The sequence below is a fragment of the Sphaerodactylus townsendi genome, linkage group LG02 (assembly GCF_021028975.2).
Source record: "Sphaerodactylus townsendi isolate TG3544 linkage group LG02, MPM_Stown_v2.3, whole genome shotgun sequence".
NCBI classification, from domain to species: domain Eukaryota; kingdom Metazoa; phylum Chordata; class Lepidosauria; order Squamata; family Sphaerodactylidae; genus Sphaerodactylus; species Sphaerodactylus townsendi.
The window spans coordinates 178,574,063-178,595,877 of NC_059426.1; the positions used below are offsets into that span (position 1 = coordinate 178,574,063).

General features: G+C 47.6%; 1 pseudogene; it reads right to left on the minus strand.

The window, feature by feature from the left end:
* Positions 1-509: 509 nt before the first annotated feature.
* Positions 510-21,815, minus strand: part of LOC125427110 — a 53,598-nt pseudogene continuing 32,292 nt past the window's right edge.

Genomic DNA, 21,815 nt, shown 5'->3' on the forward strand with positions numbered 1-21,815 from the left:
ATCCTTCCTTCCTTCCTTCCTTCCTTCCTTCCTTCCTTCCTTCCTTCCTTCTTTTTTCTTTCTCTTTCTCTTTCTTTATTTTTCTTTCTCTTTCATTCATTCTTTTTCTTTCTTTCTTTCTTTTTTCTTTCTTTCTTTTTTTCTTTCTCTCTCTCTTTTTTCTCTTTCTCTCTCTCTCTCTCTCTCTCTCTCTCTCTCTCTCTCTCTCTCTCTCTCTTTCTTTCTCCCTTCCTTCCTTCCCTACAAAATTCTGAGGGAATAACTGACCCAAGTTCACTCAGGCTTACCTTAGACTCCGTCTATCACTCTAACCCAGGGCCCCCCGACATGGTACCCATAGGCACCTTCACATCTACCTCCACCAACATTTTCTGGCCCATGTTTTTAGAAAGTGGGGGTGGCTTCTGATTGGCTATGCAGGTTTTTTAAAAAAATGTTGTTTTGGTGTTGTTCAGTGGGGGACAAAATTCAAGGAGATTCATTCCGGCAACGTCACAGTCACGCTTGCATTTAAACAAACTCGAAGTTTATTCACTTGCTGTAGTTGACAGGACAGGAGTGTTGCATTCTATACTACAGACAACCATGAAACAAGATGCTAGTTGTGTTTATTCACTCGACAAGGTCTGCCAAGTCTCAGACACAAAGACCGCTGCGCTCTAGGATGCTTTTGTAAAAAAATAAATGCTTGCTACATCATCCTTGATATGTTTGAAGGCCTTTCCCCTCCCCACGGGCCTGCGGATTCAGTCTTCCAACGTGGCCCAATTGAGTTCCCCCGACTGGGCGCTCAATCTCGTGATCTGCAGCAAAGTGCTAGAAGGCAACAGATGGTTTTCACTTGTCCGGACAGCGTCATCTCTGACCTGGGTAGACGAGCGACAAACCGCATAAGAAAAAAAAGGCAACCGCTTTTGAAGTGCTTCGGTGCAGCAGAAAAACCTTGTTTTTAAAAAAATGGTAAATGCTACAGCTTCTCTGCAATGCAAGAACAGTCTCTTGTCCCCCTTGACAGGGAGGAGTGGTAGGGAAACCAGTCAAACACACAGAGCTGGGAGCGCCTAAAGACAAGCGTCTACATTCAGGATATTCCTTACAACGTGGCATAGTATGAAAAATAGATTCTGTGTTTATCTTACAATTGGTTGCTAGAAAGATGCCCGTTCTTCTTTAAAAAGTGGGGTCCCCCCCCTTCTTCCGCACTCCCACTGGAAATAAGAAACTAACTTTGTTATACAATATTAACAAACCTCTTTTGTATTCAATAAACATGATAATTACAAAAGGTGCGGGAACGAAAAGAGCGGCCCACTTCGACCGAAGGGCTTCTTCGCCACCATCTTTGGTGCCAAATCTCCCCGAGGGCCCGGCAGCTGGGACCCAGTTCAGAAGTTCTTGCTGTGCTGCTGAGCGTACCACTGCTGCCTCTGCTTCCGGCTCTCCAGCTCCGAGAGGAGGGCCTGGCGGTACGCTTCGTACAGCTTCACGATCCGTTCCAGTTCCTTCATGAACAGCAGCTTCAGCATGCCCTGGTAGGTGTCCAGGTCAGCCAGCTGGAAGAGCTCCCACTTCAAGATGTGGTCATACCTGTGACGAGAAGCAGCGGGGAAAGTATTCATGGGCTGAGCTCATTGGATGAGGAGGACAAAGGACAGCCCTGTCGCTGAGCACATGGAACAGCCCTGGTGTTCCGAGGGTGCTAAAGCCAGCGTGGTGTAGTGGTTAAGAGCAGGTGCACTCTAATCTGGAGAACCGGGTTTGATTCCCTGCTCTGCCGCTTGAGCTGTGGAGGCTTATCTGGGGAACCAGATTGGCTTGTGCACTCCAGCACATGCCAGCTGAGTGACCTTGGGCTAGTCACAACTCTTCGGAGCTCTCTCAGCCCCACCCACCTCACAGGGTGTTTGTTGTTGGGGGGGGGGGAGGGAAAGGAGATTGTAAGCCCCTTTGAGTCTCCTTACAAGAGAGAAAGGGGGGATATAAACCCAAACTCTTCTTCTTCTAAAATACACTATCAGCTCTGTTCTTTATTCTGTTGTTGGGACAATGGCTTGTGCAAGAGACATAAGGCCTTGAGGACAACCAGCCAACCGAACCTTATGTTCAAAATTCATTTATTTACAACATTTATTAGCCACCTTTCTTCTTTATGGAGTGGAAGGTGGTTTGTAGTACAGATTCCTGCTGGGGAACTAAGATCACAGAGAGAGACCCTCCTGGCTGCCCCACCAAGCAAAGAAGCTCATTTAGTGGTACAAAAGAAAAGGCCTTTTCAGTAATAGCCCCAAAATCATGAGACAACTTCCCCAGGGCGGTGTGCCTGGCCCCCTCACTTTTGATCTTTAGGAGGGAGCTGAAGACGGTTTTCTTTGGGACTGCATTTAATTAAGATCAGTAGCAGTTCTGAGTAGTTATTTTAAATGTTGATTTTACGTTTTTAATGTATTTTATCCTATGAGGCTCATCTCAGTTTTTAAGCTGCCTCGAACTCCATAAGGAAGAATGGCGGCGAATAGGTGTTTTAAATAAAACTAGCTACCAAATCCTTCCCACTGCTGCCCCATTGATCATTCCTTCAGTGGTGCCCCACATCAAATTACTTAAATTTTTTTTTGAAGCAAGCCTTTATTGGCATAGAATTTACTTACATTTAAAAAAATTTAAAATCACAATTCAAGACGGCTAGCGGTTCTAAATAAAACCTTCTTCAACTGCCACCTTTTAAGAAATTTTACCTTTTAAGATACTTTGCAATTATAGCTCCACTCTCTGGCTCATTCCGCACATGCAGAATAATGCACTTTCAAACTGCTTTCAGTGATCTTTGAAGCTGTGCAGCATAGCAAAATCCACTTGCAAACAGTTGTGAAAGTGGTTTGAAAACGCATTATTTTGCGTGTGCGGAAGGGGCCTTTGAAAACACTCAAGATCTTCCCAGGGAAAATCACCAGTTCTCAGTTCCCTGTCCAATAGATCTGGTTGCCTCTTCAGAGACCAACTAGATTTTCAGGGTGTGAGCTTTTGAGAGTCAAAAGTGTTCTTTGCCAGAATCTCGATGTCATGCCCTGGATCTGGACCAATGCGAGACTCAGTGATTGCAGTCAGAAGTTTTTTTTATTGTCAGACAGTTGCGTGGCCCTAGAAGAAGCCAGTTCTAAACACTGGCTCTTCTACTAGCACCCCTTTTAATGCCTCAAAGGCCCCCCCTTCCTTTCGTCCCCAAAAATATCAAAGCAAAGCATTACAAAACAGGAACGAGACGATCTTGCTCAAGCTCAAGCTGACAGGAAGGGCTATCAACCCCACTGAGCTAAATCTACATACCGTGTTTCCCCGAATATAAGACAGTGTCTTATATTAATATTTGCTCCTAAAGATGCACTATGACTTATTTTCAGGGGATGTCTTATTTTTCTGTGTTCTGTTCGTCGGGCATGCTTCCAAACAAAAACTTTGCTACGTCTTACTTTCGGGGGATGCCTTATATTTCGCACTTCAGCAAAACCTCTACTATGTCTTATTTTTAGGGGATGTCTTATATTCAGGGAAACAGGGTACTACAGGTTACAAAGTACAAAGGCAACAGGAAGCCGCAATTCAGGGGAACACAGAGCCCCATTTGATGTCAGACGCACCACCTGACACTCGAAACCTCACGCCCTGAAAATTCTGTCGGTCTCCGAGATACTGCTGGACTTGAATCTAGTTGTTCAGCTGCAGACGAGCACGGCTACTCTATGAAAACAAATTCACGGCCAATAAGCCACGTTCTGCTGCAAGCATGCCACTTACAAGTTCAGAGACAAGCTAAGTCATGTCAGCAGGAAAGAGATGCTCACTTGACAGGGGCCCTGGCGTAGACCTGCAGCCAGTCCGGAATCTCTGCTGTGTGGTACGGATTGGCCGGCACGAGGATTGGCTGGCTTCTCTCACCTTGTTGAGGCTGATACGATACAGGAGGCGGCTGGTCGTAACGGGGAACGCTGTGCAGGTCAAGAGCAGAGCTGGTTAGTACAGCGCTCGGTTGGCAACAAACACCTCCAAGGAGGAAGTGACAAGCTCTTAGGGATACACAGGCAGCTATTGGTGGTTAAGGAGGCAGACAGCTTGGCTGAGGGTACAGGAATGTCACAGGAGCAGCACTGGCGTAGGAGGTTAAGAGCTCGTATATCTAATCTGGAGGAACCGGGTTTGATTCCCAGCTCTGCCGCCTGAGCTGTGGAGGCTTATCTGGGGAATTCTGATTAGCCTGGGCACTCCCAACTCACGCCAGCTGGGTGACCTTGGGCTAGTCACAGCTTCTCAGAGCTCTCTCAGCCCCACCCACCTCACAGGGTGTTTGTTGTGAGGGGGAAAGGGCAAGGAGATTGTAAGCCCCTTTGAGTCTCCTGCAGGAGAGAAAGGGGGGATATAAATCCAAACTCTTCTTCTTCTTCTTATAATTAACAGTGACCGTGGACTGATTTAGACCTCACCACTAGGCAGCCCTTTCCCCAGCTCATACCCTGCCCCTTAACATTTGCCAGCTTGTACCAAAGGCATTTTTGTTAGCCAATCGGATGGAGAGCAGCATGTTTCCAGCAAGGCAGTTGCTCTGCTAAAGAACATCCCATAATCTTGGCAAGCAGAATTGCCAGCTCTGGGTTTGGGAAATGCCTGGAGAGCAGAGCCAGGGGAGAGAGGAGTTTGAGGAGAGGAGGAGGGAGCACAGCAAGGATGTGATGTCATAGAACCCGCCCCTCCAAAGCCGCTACGGTCTCCAAGGGAATTGGTCTTTGATGTCTGGAGTTGAGTTCTACTTCTGGGAGATCTCCAGGTCCTGCCTGGATGCTGGCAACCCTACGTGAAAGACACCCAATAAGATCCTGCACAGCCTTTGAAAGACTGATGCCTCTTCGGTGCTCTGGGTGAGTTTTAGCATCGGCAATTCCTTAAAAAGCACCAAGATTCTACCAAACGATCAATGGGAGCCATTTCTTGCAACTGCCGTTCGACAGTCAGACTGGGGTTGTTTTCTCATTCAGTTTCATTGACATTTTAAATCGGGCTGTCCCCTTTCTATGGCTAGAGAGTTCCAGAACTCCAAGCGTGAATGGAAGTCCCTGACCAGAACATGGACCTCTCCCGAACCCCACCAAAAGGTGCTGGTTTTGGGACAAGACACCAGTTCCCCCCACCCCCAACCACAATCAAGACAGTTGTGAGAGCAAATAAAATCTGCAAATCCCTGGCACACCAGAAGACACGGGAAGAGGGGAAGACATCTGACATGCCCAAAGGGGATCCACAGAAGTCAGTGGGAGTAGATGGGAAACCCTCAATGATGTCCCTTTTGTTCCTCGTGCCTGCTCAGTACCCCAGAGAGTTTGTGGGGAAAGAAGAAGAAGAGTTTGGATTTATATCCCCCTTTCTCTCCTGCAGGAGACTCAAAGGGGCTGACAATCTCCTTTATCTCTCCCCCCTCACAACACACACCCTGTGAGGTAGGTGGGGCTGAGAGAGCTCCGAGAAGCTGTGACTAGCCCAAGGTCACCCAGCTGGCGTGTGTGGGAGTGTGCAGATTAGATACATGAACTCTTAACCTCCTACACCACAGGCAGATTCTTAGTAGCAAGAAAATGCTTGTTGGTTTTCAGTGACATTGGGTTAGATCTCCCACGCCAAAAATTGTGTAGTGGTTAAGAGCAGTGGGTTGTAATCTGGAGAACCGGGTTTGATTCCTCCACCTGAGTGGTGAACCAGATGGGTTTCCACACTCCTACATTCCTGCTGGGTGACCTTGGGCCTGTCACAGTTCTCTCAGAACTCTCTCAGCCCCACCTGCCTCACAAGGTGTCTGTTGTGGGGAGAGGAAGGGAAAGGAGCTTGTAGGCCACCTGGAGTCTCCTTACAGGAGAGAAAGGTGGGGTATAAATCCAAACCCTTCTTCTTCAATGTCTCTTGCCTTAAAAACCTTGTGACTCAGCTGTGACTTGATGGCACTTGACAACCACATAGTCACTAAAGCAAGGAAGCTCCTAACACAGGGATGGCGAACCTTTTCGAGACCGAGTGCCCAAACTGCAACCCAAAACCCACTTATTTATCGCAAAGTGCCAACATGGCAATTTAACCTGAATACCGAGGTTTTAGTATAGAAAAAAATGGTTGGCTCCAAGGCGCGCATTACTCAGGAGTAAGCTGGGTGGTAGTCGGTGGCTTTGCTTTGAAGCAACTGTGCAATGCTTCGAGCAGGTGAATCACGACCCTAGGAGGGCTTACTCAGAAGCAAGCCCCATTGCCAGCAACCGAGCTTACTCCCAGGTAAAGGATCATGCTTTAGTTCTTTCCATGAAAATCAGTGGGGTTTAATAGCGCTTACCAGGATTGCCTTTGGCACTGCTTCCCCAAAACTAGGGTCTTTAGGTTTAATGCTAATAATCTCCCCTGAAATGATTACACTATTATCACATGATTTAACTCTGTGCATATCGCTGCTCACAGAGAGGGCTCTGAGCGCACACCTCTGGCACCCGTGCCATAGGTTCTCGGCCACCACTGTCCTAACAGCTGTCAACCCTGCCCCTTCAATGGAAAGATGTCCCATGCGGCACACTTAAAGGTGTCAGGAGGCCTGAATGGTGTCGCGTAACTTCAGCCAGTGTGGTGCAGCAGTTAAGAGTGCTGGACTAGGGATCTGGCAGACAAGGGTTCAAACTCTGCCACAGAAGGCCGTATCACCGCTAAAGGCTTTCCTGTTGGAATCAACTGGTTACGGTGCATTTTCCAAACTGTGTGTCCATGGTCTGGTAGTTTTCTAACCGCGCCAGGAGAGAAACACATCTCACCACGCCATGCTTCCAAAGAAGCCGCCCCATAGCTGGCGGCAAAATGTGTTAGAGTAAAACCACCAGACCACACCCTGGAAAATCCACAACAGTTTCTCAGTCTACCAAAAAAAAAAAGCTTGCCAGGATGACCTTAGCCTGGTCACACGTGCTCAGGCTAATCTTTAGCTTACAGGATGCGGTGGGGATAAACTGAAGCAGGGGAGAATATTGTAAGCTACTTTGAGTCTCACTGGGGAGAAAAGCAGGGTATAAGTCAGTGGTGGCGTAACTCCATGGCACGGGTGCCAGAGGTGGCACTCTCAGAGCCCTCTCTGTGGGCACGCTGCAAGTCAGGAGTTCGCCCATGTGATAATAGTGTAATCATTTCTTCAGGAGATTATTAGCATTAAACCTAAGACCTAGTTTCTGGGGAAGCAGTGTAGGTAACCTTGGTAAGCGCTATTGCCAAACCCCACTGATTTTCTCATGGGAAGAACTAAAGCTGCGATCCTTCACCTGGGGAGTAAGCTCGGTTAAGCTGGCAATGGGCTTGCTTCTGAGTAAACCCTCCTGGGGTCGGATTCACCCATTGGAAGAGTTGCACAGTTAAGCTTCAAAGCAAAGCCACCGTGACTACCAATTAAGCTTACTCCCGAAAGTAAGTGTTCCTCGTATTCAGGTTAAATTCGCCATGTTGGCACTTTGGCGATAAATAAGTGGGTTTTGGGGTTGCAGTTTGGGCACTCTGTCTTGAAAAGGTTCGCCATCACTGGTATAAGTAAAGTCACGCATCTGCATACATGGCAGGCAGCTGGTCTCTGCAGAATAAGGGAACAGCCTGCCGCGACTGGCATTAAAGACGTGTACTTTCACATCGGCCAGTCTAGGACTGTGCCTCCCAGAAGAGTTGCAGAAAAAATTGAGGACTCAGTCTGAGAATAGCTGTACGCTCTTCTGCTGTAGCAGCAGCACAGAGGAAACATTTCAACAGCATTCTGCCTTCCCTCCTTGAGGAAACGCTGACAATTCGCTAAAAAAAAAATAGCTGCCTTTCTGTTTGGTCAGAAACCAACTTCAGTCCCTCCAGAAACAAAACAGAGAACCAATGTGTGGCTTGCCACACACGCGACACACACACGCGCAAGACAACCTACCTTGGGAGCACACGGTGTTTGTACTCGGGCGCTCTCTTTATTAATGTGGTCGACGAGTGGACTCGGAATCCTCGGCCGACTCCACCTCGCTTCCCCATTCCCCGGGAGGCAGCCCCTCGCGCCAAGCCGGTGGCTCCAGTGGGTGGTGTTCGTGGTTGGTGGTCAATGTAGTATTTCCTTCCTCTGAGCGTCCAGTCCACTGACCAGCCGTGGGAGTGGGAGGGGCAAGTCTTCTGAAGTGTGGTTGGTCAGGTTTCCTTAATGATGTAGCAGCTATCCTTCCGATGCCTGTGGAAAGCCGGGCAAGGGGTCAGCAATGCAAATAAGCTCCCAAATCAGACCTTCAGCCTGAGAGCCGGTGCATGACGCGGGCAGTTAAGAGTAGGTGGACTCTAATCTGAGAACCGGTTCTGATCCCCCCAGCAATTCTTCACACGAAGCCGCTTGTTTAGACAAGGTTTTTTAAGACAAGAGACACTGAAGAAGAAGGGTTTGGATTTATACTCCTACCTTTCTCTCCTGTAGCAGCAGTCGCCAGGAGGTTAAGAGCTCAGCGTATCTAATCTGGAGGAACCAGGTTTGGATTCCCAGCTCTGCCGCCTGAGCTGTGGAGGCTTATCTGGGGAATTCAGATTAGCCTGGGGACTCCTTACACGCCAGCCAGCTGGGTGACCTTGGGCTAAGAATCACAGCTTCTCGGAGCTCTCTCAGCCCCTACCTCACAGGGTGCTTTGTTGTGAGTGGGGGAAGGGCAAGGAGATTGTAAGCCCCTTTGAGCTCTCAGGCAGGAGAGAAAGGGGATATAAATCCAAACTCCTCCTCCTCCTCCTCCTCCTCCTCCCTCCTCTTCTTCTTCTTATCTGGTGAACTGGATTTGTTTTCCCTGCTCCCTCCACACATGAAGCCTGACCTTTGGGCTTGTCACAGTTCTCTCCAAACTTGTCAGCTCCCACCAGCCTCCCAAAAGGTGTGCTGTGGGAGAGAGGAAGGAAAAGGAGCTTGTAAGTCAGCCTTGAGTCTCCTCTTACAGGAGAGTAGTAAAAAAATATGTTTGTTTGTTTGTTTATTGTTCATATTTGTATACCGCTTCTTCCCTAAAAGCTCTTGGGCAGTGAGCAACAAAAATAAACAGCACAATGCAAGTAGAGCACAAAATAAGATAAGATGATAATGGAAATACATAGGCTCCATGAGCCATAAAATCACTTCAAACACCAATAAATACAACAATACATACAAACTTCCCAAGGCGTCCGACATTAAAATTTTCAGTAAAACCCCTCCCCAAAGAGGGGAGGAACTGTGGGTTGCAGAGATGTTAAAAGTCCCAGGATATAAGCAGGGACAGGAAGGGCGCACATTCAATCAGCTGTGTCGCCCTCCAAAACCCAGTGGAACAACTCGGTCTCACAGGCCTCAAGTGGAACTCACCAAGAACTCACTCCCGCGAGCTCCTCTCAGCCCCACCTGCCTCCCAACACACGCCAGCTGGGTGACCTTGGCTAGTCACAGCTTCGAAGCTTCCTCAGCCCCACCCACCTCACAGGGCGCTTGTTCTGGAGGGGGGAAGGGCAAGGAGATCGCCAGCCTCTTCGAAGTCTCCTAAAGGGGATATAAATCCAAACTCTTCTTTCTACACGGAAACCAAGTGCTATACTGACAGAGTCCTGGCTCCACCCCCTGTGACATCAGAGCCATGTGACAGGGAAGAATGTTAGCCAGAGTTATGATCTCACTGGTGTTAAGGCTGGAATCTGGGGCAGCAAATCAAAAGGAGCTAGGGAGCCGTGGAGAGCAACGAGCCACCAGAGGAACATTTTTAACCAAGGAGTGACCTAATGTTGATTTTACATGTCACAAAAGCTTCCATGAATATGCCATCCCCGGCTAACTTCACCTGGGGAATCGAGTGAGAAATATACCTTGCCTTGAAAAACACCAGGACAGCATGCTGAACTATTCAGCGCCAGAGGATCGCAATTGAACTGTTATTAATTCTTTCTAGATCAGGGGTAGGGAACTTGTTTTCTGATTAGGATCCACTAGGATCAGTTTTCCATAACCTTCTACTCAGCTCTGTCAGCATGGCCAATTGCTGCCATGCCTGTCAGCCGATGGCCAATTGGCTATGCTGGTAGGGGCGATGGGAAATTGTAGTTCCTGAACATCTGGAGAGCCGCGAGGTAATTCCTACCCTGCTCTAGATCAGTCTGCCAGCAAAGAACAGTATGATCTAACAAAGCTGTTTTTCTCGCCCTTCGTGTCACTGGGAACATCTTCGCTAGGATGGGCAGAGAAGCTTGATCCCTCAGACACCTTTTAGCGGATGGTTAAAGCATGTGCAGAAATTCTCGCGGCCCTTATCCACCGCAGACGACGAGGCAGCATAATATAATGGTTAAGAGCTGGACTCTAACCTGGAGAACTAGGTTCAATTCTCAACTCCTGCTCCACACGAGTGGTGAACTTTATCAGGAGAGTATGGATTTGTTTCCCCCCTCCTGCACATGAAGCCTGCGTTGGGTGACCTCTCAGTTAGTCACAGTTCTCTCCAAACTCTCTGCCAATGCTAAAGCCGTCTGTTGTGGGGGGTGGGGAGAGGAAGGAAAAGGACTTTGTAAGTCGCCTTGTGACTCCTTTACAGGAAAGAAAAGCGGGGTATAAATCCAAACCTTTCTTAATCCCATCGACTTTAAGAACATAAGAACAAGCCAGCTGGATCAGACCAGAGTCCATCTAGTCCAGCCTTCTGTTACCTCGTGAGTGGCCCACCAGGTGCCTCCCTTTGGGAGCTCACATTTATTAGGAAGTGCACTTTTTGTACTGCTCCTTTGGAGTAGGGTGCATCACAGATGCGTAATCCAGGGAATAGTTTCCTTTGGACTTAATACGCCAAATACTTAACAGACCGGCAGTCAGTGAACCGAAGCCGCTCGCATTTAATAGCCGGTCTTCAGGGAAGCCGACGAACGCAATGTTATTTGTGGCTTGGAGTTCCTCTTCTGCTATAATGTAATAGCCGTGTGTGCTGGAAAGAAGCAGACAGCTCCAGCAACATCCAGGGCGGCAAGAAAGCCAGCTGTGCTCCCGCTACTGAGATCTGCAAGTGAGGCAACCGTTGCTCACCCTCTGCAAAAAAGCTCCTTTCCTGAAGATGACTTCCCTTCTTGGTGGGAGGAAGGGGCTGCTTAAAAGGGGCTGCTATGAACCTGACCCCTGACCCCTGCTCCTGATGAGTTCTTGAGTTGTATTCATAGAAGTCATAGAGTTGGTAAAGAGAAGAAGAGCTGGATTTAACCCCCCCCTTTCTCTCCTGTGGTGGAGACTAGAAGGGGCTTACAATCTCCTTTTCCTTCCCCGGGCTCATCACAAAACACCCTGCGAGGTGGGTAAGGCAGAGAGAGCTCCGAAGAACTGTGATCAGCCCAAAGTCACCTAGCTGGCGCAGGTTGGAAGTGTACAGGCTAATCTAAATTCCCCAAATAAGCCTCCACAGCTCTCAAGCTGCAGAGCTGGAATCAAACCCAGTTCCTCCAGATTAGAATGCACCTGCTCTTAACCACTACAAGCACCAAGGATCATCAAGTTCAATCCTTCGTAATGTAGAAGCATATAGGCCAAAGAACTCCTTGACAGGTGGTATTATCCAGCCTCTCTTTCAAAAAACTCCATAGGAGACTTCGCCATTCTCCGAGGAAGGACACATTCAACCTATGTCCAGTGGATCTTTTGCCATCAATCATGTCACACTTGTGGGGTGTGGGGCTGCTTTGTACCATATGGTTTTATTAGGTATGTTTGAATGTATTCGCCAAGCTTTGGGGCCTGTGACAGTAGGAATGCTGGATGTAAATGTTGTAAAATAAATACAAATTAACTGGGCATTCTCTCTTCCCCACGTACGTGTGACTATTCATCCATGTAGAAACACGGAAACCTAATTTGCTCCAGGAAAATTCAGAGGCTGCAATTTTATCAACCCCCCGCCAGCATTCATTGCTGTCAGGGGCTGAAGTGAATTGCAGTCCATGAACATCTGGAGCACCATAGGTTGGCCATCCCCAATGTAGGTTCTGGGACTCCAGCAATCTACCGAGGTTGAAAAGAGACAACAGGATGTAATGTAACTAAGCAACATGTTCTTTTCCATTGGTGATAGTTTGCATGCAACTCTGTACATTAAATCACATTCCTTGAACAAACCATAAAGAAAGGCTCCGGCTATGAAATGTGCAGATATTTAATCTGCCGCCACACAAAGCAGCCGACGGGTCTCTGGAACTCAGCCTCCCTTCCAAAAAGCCGCCCAGTGCAACACATGAGTATTTCTGTCAAAATAGTTTCCCGCTTGAGGTCAGGAACCCCTGAAGTCTTGGACATTCCTGCCGGCAGATTTATGTTTTCCCTCGACCATCTGTAACAGACGACTAAGCATAACTCCACGGTAAAGTATTTCGCATGAAGTACACTAAAACGGTTAACGCTTCTTTTGCACGCCTACGTATTTGCGACATTGTGAACCCATCGCACTTTTTAGAAAAAGCGTAGGATTTTTATAATGTGCAGCAGGGCCCCACACTGCCGAAAGTGAACTCCCCATGTGCGCAACGCAAGACGATCTATCACACGTGAAACAGTGAAACCTGGAATGCTGTGACACCCAATATCCTCCTCACTCCTCAGACAAACATCTTCTCTATCTATTATCTATCCAGCCACTGACATTTTTCTCTTGACCTTCTCTCCTCTAAGAAGCAGTTCTCCTCCTCAGCACGGTGTCTTTTTGTGCCTTTCTAGAGAGCAAAAGCTTTTCCTCGGCTCTTCAAGCCAAGCACAAGATCTGACCACCTGTGGGTGGTAAAAATTATGACATTACTAAGCCAACAAAGCATGCCTCCTGCGTAGTTCTGTTCTCGAAACAATAGAGTTTGAAGGGACTTCCAGCATCATCTTGGTATACACACACCAAGTATAACCAAAGAAATTAACCACTATCTTCTCCCCCCCAACACACACACACACACATCCAGTGACTGCCAGCTCCACTTCCAGAGGAAGGGGAAAAACTCTGCAGGATTGTTCCCTTTCTCTTAAGAACATAAAGAACATAAGAACAAGCCAGCTGGATCAGACCAGAGTCCATCTAGTCCAGCTCTCTGCTACTCGCGAGTGGCCCACCAGGTGCCTTTGGGAGCTCACATGCAGGATGTGAAAGCAGTGGCCTTTCTGTTGCTGCTAAGCTGTTCTCGAGCACCTGGACTGTTATGGCATTTGGCAATCTCAGATCAAAGAGGATCAAGATAGGTAGTCATAAATCCCACTTCTCCCTCCATAAATCTGTCCAAGCTCCTTTTAAAGCTATCCAGGTTAGTGGACATCACCACCTCCTGTGGCAGCATATTCCAAAACACCAATCACACGTTGCGTGAAGAAGTGCTTCCTTTTATTGGGGTCCTAATTCTTCCCCCCAGCATTTTCAATGAATGCCCCCTGGTTCTAGTATTGGGAGAAAGGGAGGAAGGTTGATCTCTGTCAACATTTTCTACCCCATGCATAATTTTATAGACTTCAATCATAGCCCCCCCTCCTGCGACATCTCCTCTCCAACCTAAAGAGTCCCAAACGCTGCTCCAGACAACTGATGGAGATGCAAATATTGCCCCGCAGTTGCTCTTACCAGAGGGCAAAATGCACATCTCTGATAACAATCCTGCCGCCCACTATTTTGCCTCAGGATTTGCAGTGGACAGGGTAAGAGGCTCGTGGCTTTACATCTGAGCCATATCTCCCTTCCTCTTCAGACTGGGCTATGAAGATCGGACTCGCACAAGGCAACTCTGTACCATTGTGTGCATTATGTAAACAACAAGGTGCCACAGATACCAAAAAAATCCAAACCCTAACAGGTAAGTGATCTGGAACTGCAGATGTCCTAATATCAATCCCAACACTACTCGCCTGGAGTGTATCTTTCCTGATTCTGCGACATCCTTTGGAAGAGGTCATTGTTCTGTTCATAGTATCGAGCATCATCCGGATACAGGATCCCCCAGCCGGTGCCGCCTTCTGGACCATTGTAGAAAGGGTCAGAATAGTGAAGGGATCCAGTGTCTCCGCTTTTCTGGCGCATCAAGTTGGCCTCTCTGCCAGAAAAGGCTGGGGAGGGGAGTTGTATTCTCGCCAAGGACCTCGGCCCTGGCAAGTGAAGGAAGGCGCAGAGAGCCGGTTGCTTTTCCACCTCATGACCTCGTAAGGCGGCCTCTGCACTGGAGTCCCCAGGAAGCCTCCTGGTTCCGGGAAATCGCCTCCATCCCCACCAGCTGGGTAGAAAGGAAAGGCTTGGGTCTGGAAGTGAGGTCCCAGTGCGTCTTTGGAAATGGCTGGACCATGACGGATGAATGAAGGCACAAGATCTGCAACAAAGGACCCAAGTCAGAACAGGTACATGATCTAGGAAGCCACCCGACTACCCAGTTACCTTTTACCAGTCAATCTTAGTCCACCAAAGAATCCATTAATAGAAGAAGAGGAGGAGTAGGAGGAGTTTGGATTTATATTCCACCTTCCTTCCTCTGTAAGGAGACTCCAGGTGGAGTGAGGAATCAAACCCGGCTCTCCAGATTAGAATCCATCTGCTCTTAACCACTACACCACGCTGGCTAGGATTTTTCTACCCCAAAGGCTTGTCTCTTCAAGACCACTCCTCTCCCAATATTGCTCACAGAGGGGTCACTGCACATCCAGATGTAACTTTCTGGTGGACCCTGGTCCCCAGGACATTCTGGCTAGCTAATGAGCTGGACACACACCAGGGCACTACAGGACCCAAGAAGAAGAGTTTGGATTTATATCCCCCCCCCTTCTCTCTCCTGCAGGAGACCCAAAGGGGCTTATAATCTCCTTTTGCCCTTCCCCCCTCACAACAAACACCCTGAGAGGTAGGTGGGGCTGAGAGAGCTCCGAAGAACTGTGACCAGCCCAAGGTCACCCAGCTGCAGTGTGTGGGAGTGCACAGGCTAATCTGAATTCCCCAGATAAGCCACCACACATCAGGTGGCAGAGCTGGGAATCAAACCTCGTTCCTCCAGATTAGATAATAATGGTGCCTTTAACCTCCTACTACTGCTGCACGAAGCGCCTACCCAGTTCCACAAAGCCTGCAAAATAGAGGTATTCTTTAGTTATAGGTGCCAAACCCGCGGCCCTCCAAATGCAGTGGACTACAGTTCCCATTTCAGCTTCCCATTACACCCCCTGCCAGCAATGTGCTGGCAGGGGATGATGGGAACTGTAGTCTGTAGCATCTGGTGTGCCGTGAGTTTGGATTACCTATGTCTTTAGTTAGTGGTGGCGAACCTTTGGCACTCCAGATGTTATGGACTACATACTCCCATCAGCCCCTGCCAGCATGGCCAATTGGCCTTCTCAACAGAATTGTAGTCCATAAATATCTGGAGTGCCAAAGGTTCGCCACCACAGCTCCTAGGCCATCTTACTGACCTCCCAATTGTGTCCCCCCTCCCGCCTTGTCCCAATAGTTAAGGGCTGGTTAAGTAAAATGAGATGGGGATGATACATGTGTAGGGGTCATATTAGTCATCAATGCTGTTTCTAAAGTGCTTTAAAGTTTTAATTATGCTAATTTTTAAATAAAATGTTATTAAATTATGTTTGTAAATCGTTCTGAGGGCAACCCTGGCTAAGCAGGGCAGGGCATTAAATTTACACAAAAAATTTAAAATTGCATGACAGAAAGGACAAACGCACATAACTTTGAAAGAAACCTAATACTCAAAGTGCATCATAGCACAATCTCAAAAAAGAATTGGGAGACTAGCTAAGCTTTATCTCAGTTGTTCTCAACTCCAGGGTCGCGACCCCTTTAGGGGTCGAACGAATTTTCACAGGGGTCGCCAAAGGCTCTCTGCATCAGTGTTCTCCATCTGTAAAATGGATAAAATGCTAGGGTTGGGGGTCACCACAACATGAGGAACTGTATTAAAGGGTTGCGGCATTAGGAAGGTTGAGAACCACCCTCGCTTTATCTCAAGCAGCTTGGCTACATTTCACTTAGCACAATATCTTCTCACCAATCCCTGCAGCTACGCACACACACGCACACACACACACACACACACACACACACACACACCTCTTCATCTTCAAATACAGGAACCACCCAGGCCCAATCACTGAAGAGGACAGCCAGGACAGAAAGGCAAACCAGTCCCCTTCCACTGTTCTGAGTGACCCAGAGGCACTGACGATACACATTAAAGGAGCCATTAAGGAATACTTCAAGGATTACATGTGGGAAGTTTGTGGGATGGCCGAAAACGGAACGTATACTTTGATGTCTGCATAATCATAGTTTAGCAAAAATCCAGCTAGTTACAGCAAAAGGAAAGCTCAGTTTTTAAAGTCTCCCGGAAGTGTGCCCGTACACCGTAAAACCATCTAAAATTGCGGCAGCCGGAGATTGTACAATTGCATGAGGTTATCAGTCAGAGCGAAGAAGCCCCATTCCTCCAAGTCAAGAGTTAGTGTTTAAAACCGTCCAGATCATTTAATTGTTTAAAACCGTCCAGATCATCAGGGGTTATCTCTTCCAAGGCCAAGTCCGTAGCTGAACCAATCAACATCCCATGGAACGAATCACCAGCTGAAGTTAGAGCCCTGCAGGAACTAGCTCTGCTCCGCTGGCTTGTAAAACCGGGTTGTTCCACCGGTCCTTTCCCACCTAGTCAGTCGGATCAAATTGTACCATCATCTCCTCTCGGCCTCTGGAGGGGTGGGGGTGGGGGCAGGCGAGGGAACGTGTTTGAGATAATTTATTTAAGTCGCCATCTAGCTCAGTTGAATCTCTGGCTCACCAATTACTACACTGTCTCAGATTCAAGGAAATCAGATCCAAGTATGTGAATCTTACTCCTTTATATTTACCCCATCTCCCCGATTTAATTAGATTACACTACTTGTTGGACAATCCTGATCCTTCTCTCTGAATGATAGTGGCAGACTTTCTCCTGGAAATTACTAAACCTAACATTTATTTCCTGTATTGTATTTGCTTTTTAATCCGTTTTTTTATTATTGTTGTACTGTTGTCTATGCCAATAAAGGCTTGCTATTAAAAAAAAAAAGTCGCCATCTATTTTATTCCATTTTATGCTGTATTGCTATTTAATTGTATTGGAATTTTAGAATACAGGAAGGCGTTTTAATAGCTTTTCATGTTCTGTTTTATACAATGTTTGGTGTATTTTAACTTGTTGTGACCTTCCCCGAGCCCCCCAGGGAAAGGGCAGGATAAAAATGTTATAAAATAAATAAACATAAATAAATAAAATGGATGCCATCTTTGGGAAGGGAGAACTGGGTGTGAACTGGGTGTGAAAATCCTTGGGAAGGCCTGTTGCTACGGCCCAACCACTGGTTAAGGGAGTCATCTGCATGGGGGAATATCTTATTATCAGGTCTCTACGTTTGTTGACCGGAATTCCACAAAGAACCATCTTTATACTTTTATGCACCTTGATAATCCTGGAACTGAGTGGCTGAAGGGCTTCACGACAGCCCTGCATAGAAGGCCTGGGCTCACAGACATTCTGACAATGTTATACATTACCTTTTACTGAACAGTAAATATTGGCTATCGACTCCTTCCCCAGGAGCAAAGCTGGAATCTGGGCATGAGGCGAGAAGAGAAGAGGAGTTTGGATTTATACCCCACTTTTCTCTGCTTTTAAGGAATCTCAAAGGAGCTTACAATCACCTTCCCTTCCCCACAACAGACAACCTGTGAGGCAGGTGGGGCTGAGAGGGTTCAAAAAGAATGAGGACTGGTCCAAGAAAGCAGGCTTCATGTGTAGGAGAACAAACCTTGTTCACCAGATTAGAGTCTGCTCTCATATGGAGGAATGGGGAATCGAACTCCAGATTAGAGTCCACCGTTCATAACCACTACATGGAATCATACAGCTGGAAGAGACCACAATGGCCATCAAGTCCAACCCCCTGCAGAAACAGACAATCAAAGCATTCCTGACAGATGGCCATCCAGCCTGTTTAAAAAACTCCAAAGAAGGAGACTCCACTACACTGCGAGGAAGTGCATTCCACTGTCGAACAGCCAATACCGTCAGGAAGTTCCTCCTAATGTTTAGACGGAAGGTCTTTTCCTGCACCTTGAACCCATTACTCCGTGTCCTAGTCTTTGGAGCAGCAGAAAACAAGCCTGCTCCCCCTTCAACATGACATCCCTTCAAATATTTAAACACAGCTATCCTGTCACCCCTTAACCTTCTCTTTGCCAAACTAAACATCCCCGGCTTCCTAAATCTCTCCTCATAGGGCAGTGATGGCGAACCTTTTCGAGACCGAGTGCCCAAATTGCAACCCAAAACCCACTTATTTATCTCAAAGTGCCAACCCGGCAATTCAACCTGAATACTGAGGTTTTAGTTTAGAAAAAACGGTTGGCTCAGAGGCGTAAGCTTGGTGGCAGTCGGTGGCTTTGCTTTGAAGCAACCATGCAACTCTTCCAATGGGTGAATCACGACCCGAGGAGGGTTTACTCAGAAGCAAGCCCCATTGCCAGCAACCGAGCTTACTCCCAGGTAAAGGATCCCACTTTAGTTCTTTGCATGAAAATCAGTGGGGTTTAACAGTGCTTAGCAGGGTTACCTACACTGCTTCCCCAACACTAGGTCTTAGGTTTAATGCTAATAATCGAGCCCAACGGCCCAGGTCAGCCTAGATGTGTGTGTGTGGGGGGGGAGGGGGCTCTGCGCGTGCCCACAGAGAGGGCTCTGAGGGCCACCTCTGGCACCTGTGCCATAGGTTCGCCATCACTGTCATAGGGCATGGATTCCAGACCTTTTACCATTTTGATCACTCTCCTGTGGACCTGTTCCAGCTTATCAATATTCCAGCTTATCAATATTACGGTGCCCAGAACTGAACACAGTATTCCAGGTGAGGTCTGACCAATGCAGAATAGAGGAGTACTATTACGTCTCTTGATCTAGATACTATGCTCCTATTGATACAGTCCAGAATTGTATTGGCTTTCTTGGCTGTCGCATCACACTGCTGTCTCATGTTCAGATCCCTTCCACATGTCGTGTTGTCAAGCCAGGTGTCATCCATCCTATATCTGTGCATTTCATCCTATATCTGTGCATTTCATTTTTTCTGCCCAAATGGAGTACCTTACATTTATCTCTGTTGAAATTCATTTTGTTACCTTTGGCCCAGCTCTCTAACCTGTCCAGGTCATTTTGAATCCTGACTCGGTCCTCGGGGGTATTAGCTAATTTGGTGTCATCTGCAAATCTGATTAGCATGCCCTCTATTCCATCGCTCAAATCATTGATAAAAATACTGAACAGCACTGGGCCCAGGACAGAACCCTGTGGCACCCCACTAGGATGAAACTGAGCCACTGGTGAGCACCCTTTGGGCTCTGAGAACAAGTTAAAAATGAAAGTGATGGGCAGCTGGGTCCACGGACTGTGTTAAAGGGAACGTGATGGTGAAAGAGGAAAGTGCCACCAAGGAGCAGCTGATATGGCAACCTTGTGGGGGGTTTTAAGCCAAGAGGTATTGTCACAGGTACTGCCTGAACATAAGAACTAGTCTGCTGGATCAGACCAGAGTCCATCAAGTCCAGCTCTCTGCTACTCGCAGTGGCCCACCAGGTGCCTTTGGGAGCTCACGTGCAGGATGTGAAAGCAATGGCCTTCTGCAGCTGCTGCTGCTCTTGAGCACCTGGTCTGCTAAGGCATTTGCAATCTCAGATCAAGGAGAATCAAGATTGGCAGCCATAGATTGACTTCTCCTCCATCAATCTGTCCAAGCCCTTTTTAAAGCTCTCCAGGTGAGTGGCCATCACCACCTCCTGTGGCAGCATATTCCAAACACCAATCAGGCGTTGCGTGAAGAAGTGTTTCCTTTTATTAGTCCTAATTCTTCCCCCCAGCATTTTCAATGGATGCCCCCTGGTTCTAGTATTGTGAGAAAGAGAGAAAAAGTTCTCTCTGTCCACATTTTCTACCCCCTGCATAATTTTATAGACTTCAATCATATCCCCCCTCAGATGTCTCCTCTCCAAACTAAAGAGTCCCAAACGCTGCAGCCTTGTGGGGTTTTTTAAGCCAAGAGGTATTGTCACAGGTACTGCCTGAACATAAGAACAAGCCAGCTGGATCAGACCAGTCCCTCTAGTCCCGCACTCTGCTACTCGCAGTGGCCCACCAGGTGCCTTTGGGAGCTCACGTTCAGGATGTGAAAGCAATGGCCTTCTGCTGCTGCTGCTGCTCATAAGAACATAAGAAAGAGCCTGCTGGGTCAGACCAGAGTCCCTCTAGTCCCGCACTCTGCTACTCGCAGTGGCCCACCAGGTGCCTTTGGGAGCTCATGTGCAGGATGTGAAAGCAATGGCCTTCTGCGAGCCACCCTGAATACCCTTCTTGGTTTCCTATCCAAGTACTAACCAGGCCCTGCTTAGCTTCCAAGATCTGATGATATCAGGCTAGCCTGGACCATCCAGGTCAGGTCACGCAGAGGTGGTTTGCCGTTGTCTGCTTTTGTGCAGTGATCCAGGACTTCCTTCGTGGTCTCCCATCCATTAACCATGGCTGACCTGGCTTAGATTCAAAGATCTGACGAGGTCAGGCTAGCCGGGACAGGCCAAAGGGAACACAAGCCATTAAAAGAAAGACTTTTCTGTCAGAACATGTGTTTAGATGAGCAAAATCTAAATGACAGCTGGACCCTCCTTCTAGCAGGTGCCGTGTGCAAATTAGGACTGAGTGCACAACATGTACCGTGTGCAAAACCTGATAAGTTAAGGGCACCTGATTGGTACCACATTTGTATATAGTTAGCACAGACAGCAGTGTGATGTGTGGTCTGGCGAAGCACTTTGTCAGTAGATAGCAATAAATAAATTGCTTTTGACAAAGTTCCTCACCAGAGACTGTTGAGAAAACTCAGCAATGAAGGAATAAGAGGGGAAGTCCTCCTATGGATTAAAAACTGGTTGAGAAACAGGAAGCAAAGAGTGGGTGTAAATGGGAAGTTCTCACAATGGAGAGATGTCGGGAGTGGTGTCCCCCAAGGATCCGTTTTGGGACCAGTGCTCTTTAACCTATTCATAAATGACCTGGAAGTAGGGGTGGGTAGCGTGGTGGCCAAGTTTGCAGATGATACCAAATTATGTAGGGTGGTGAGAACCACAAAGGATTGCGAAGAGCTCCAAGCGGACCTTGATAAATTAGGTGAGTGGGCTCAGAAATGGCAAATGCAGTTCAATGTAGCAAAATGTAAAGTGATGCACATAGGGGCAAAAAATCCAAACTTCACATACACGCTACAGGGGTCAGTGCTATCAGTCACAGACCAGGAAAGGGATTTAGGCGTCTTAGTTGATAGTTCCATGGGAATGTCAACTCAATGCATGGCAGCTGTGAAAAAGGCAAACTCTATGCTGGGGATCATTAGAAAAGGAATTGATAATAAAACTGCAAAGATTGTCATGCCCTTATATAAAGCAGTGGTGCGACCGCACTTGGAGTACTGTGTCCAGTTCTGGTCGCCGCATCTCAAAAAGGATATTGAGGAGATAGAAAAAGTGCAGAGAAGGGCAACAAGGATGATTGAGGGACTGGAACACCTTCCCTATGAGGAGAGGCTGCAGCGTTTGGGACTCTTTAGTTTGGAGAGGCGGCGGCTGAGAGGGGATATGATTGAAGTCTATAAAATTATGCATGGGGTAGAAAATGTTGACAGAGAGAAATTTTTCTCTTTCTCACAATACTAGAACCAGGGGGCATTCATTGAAAATGCT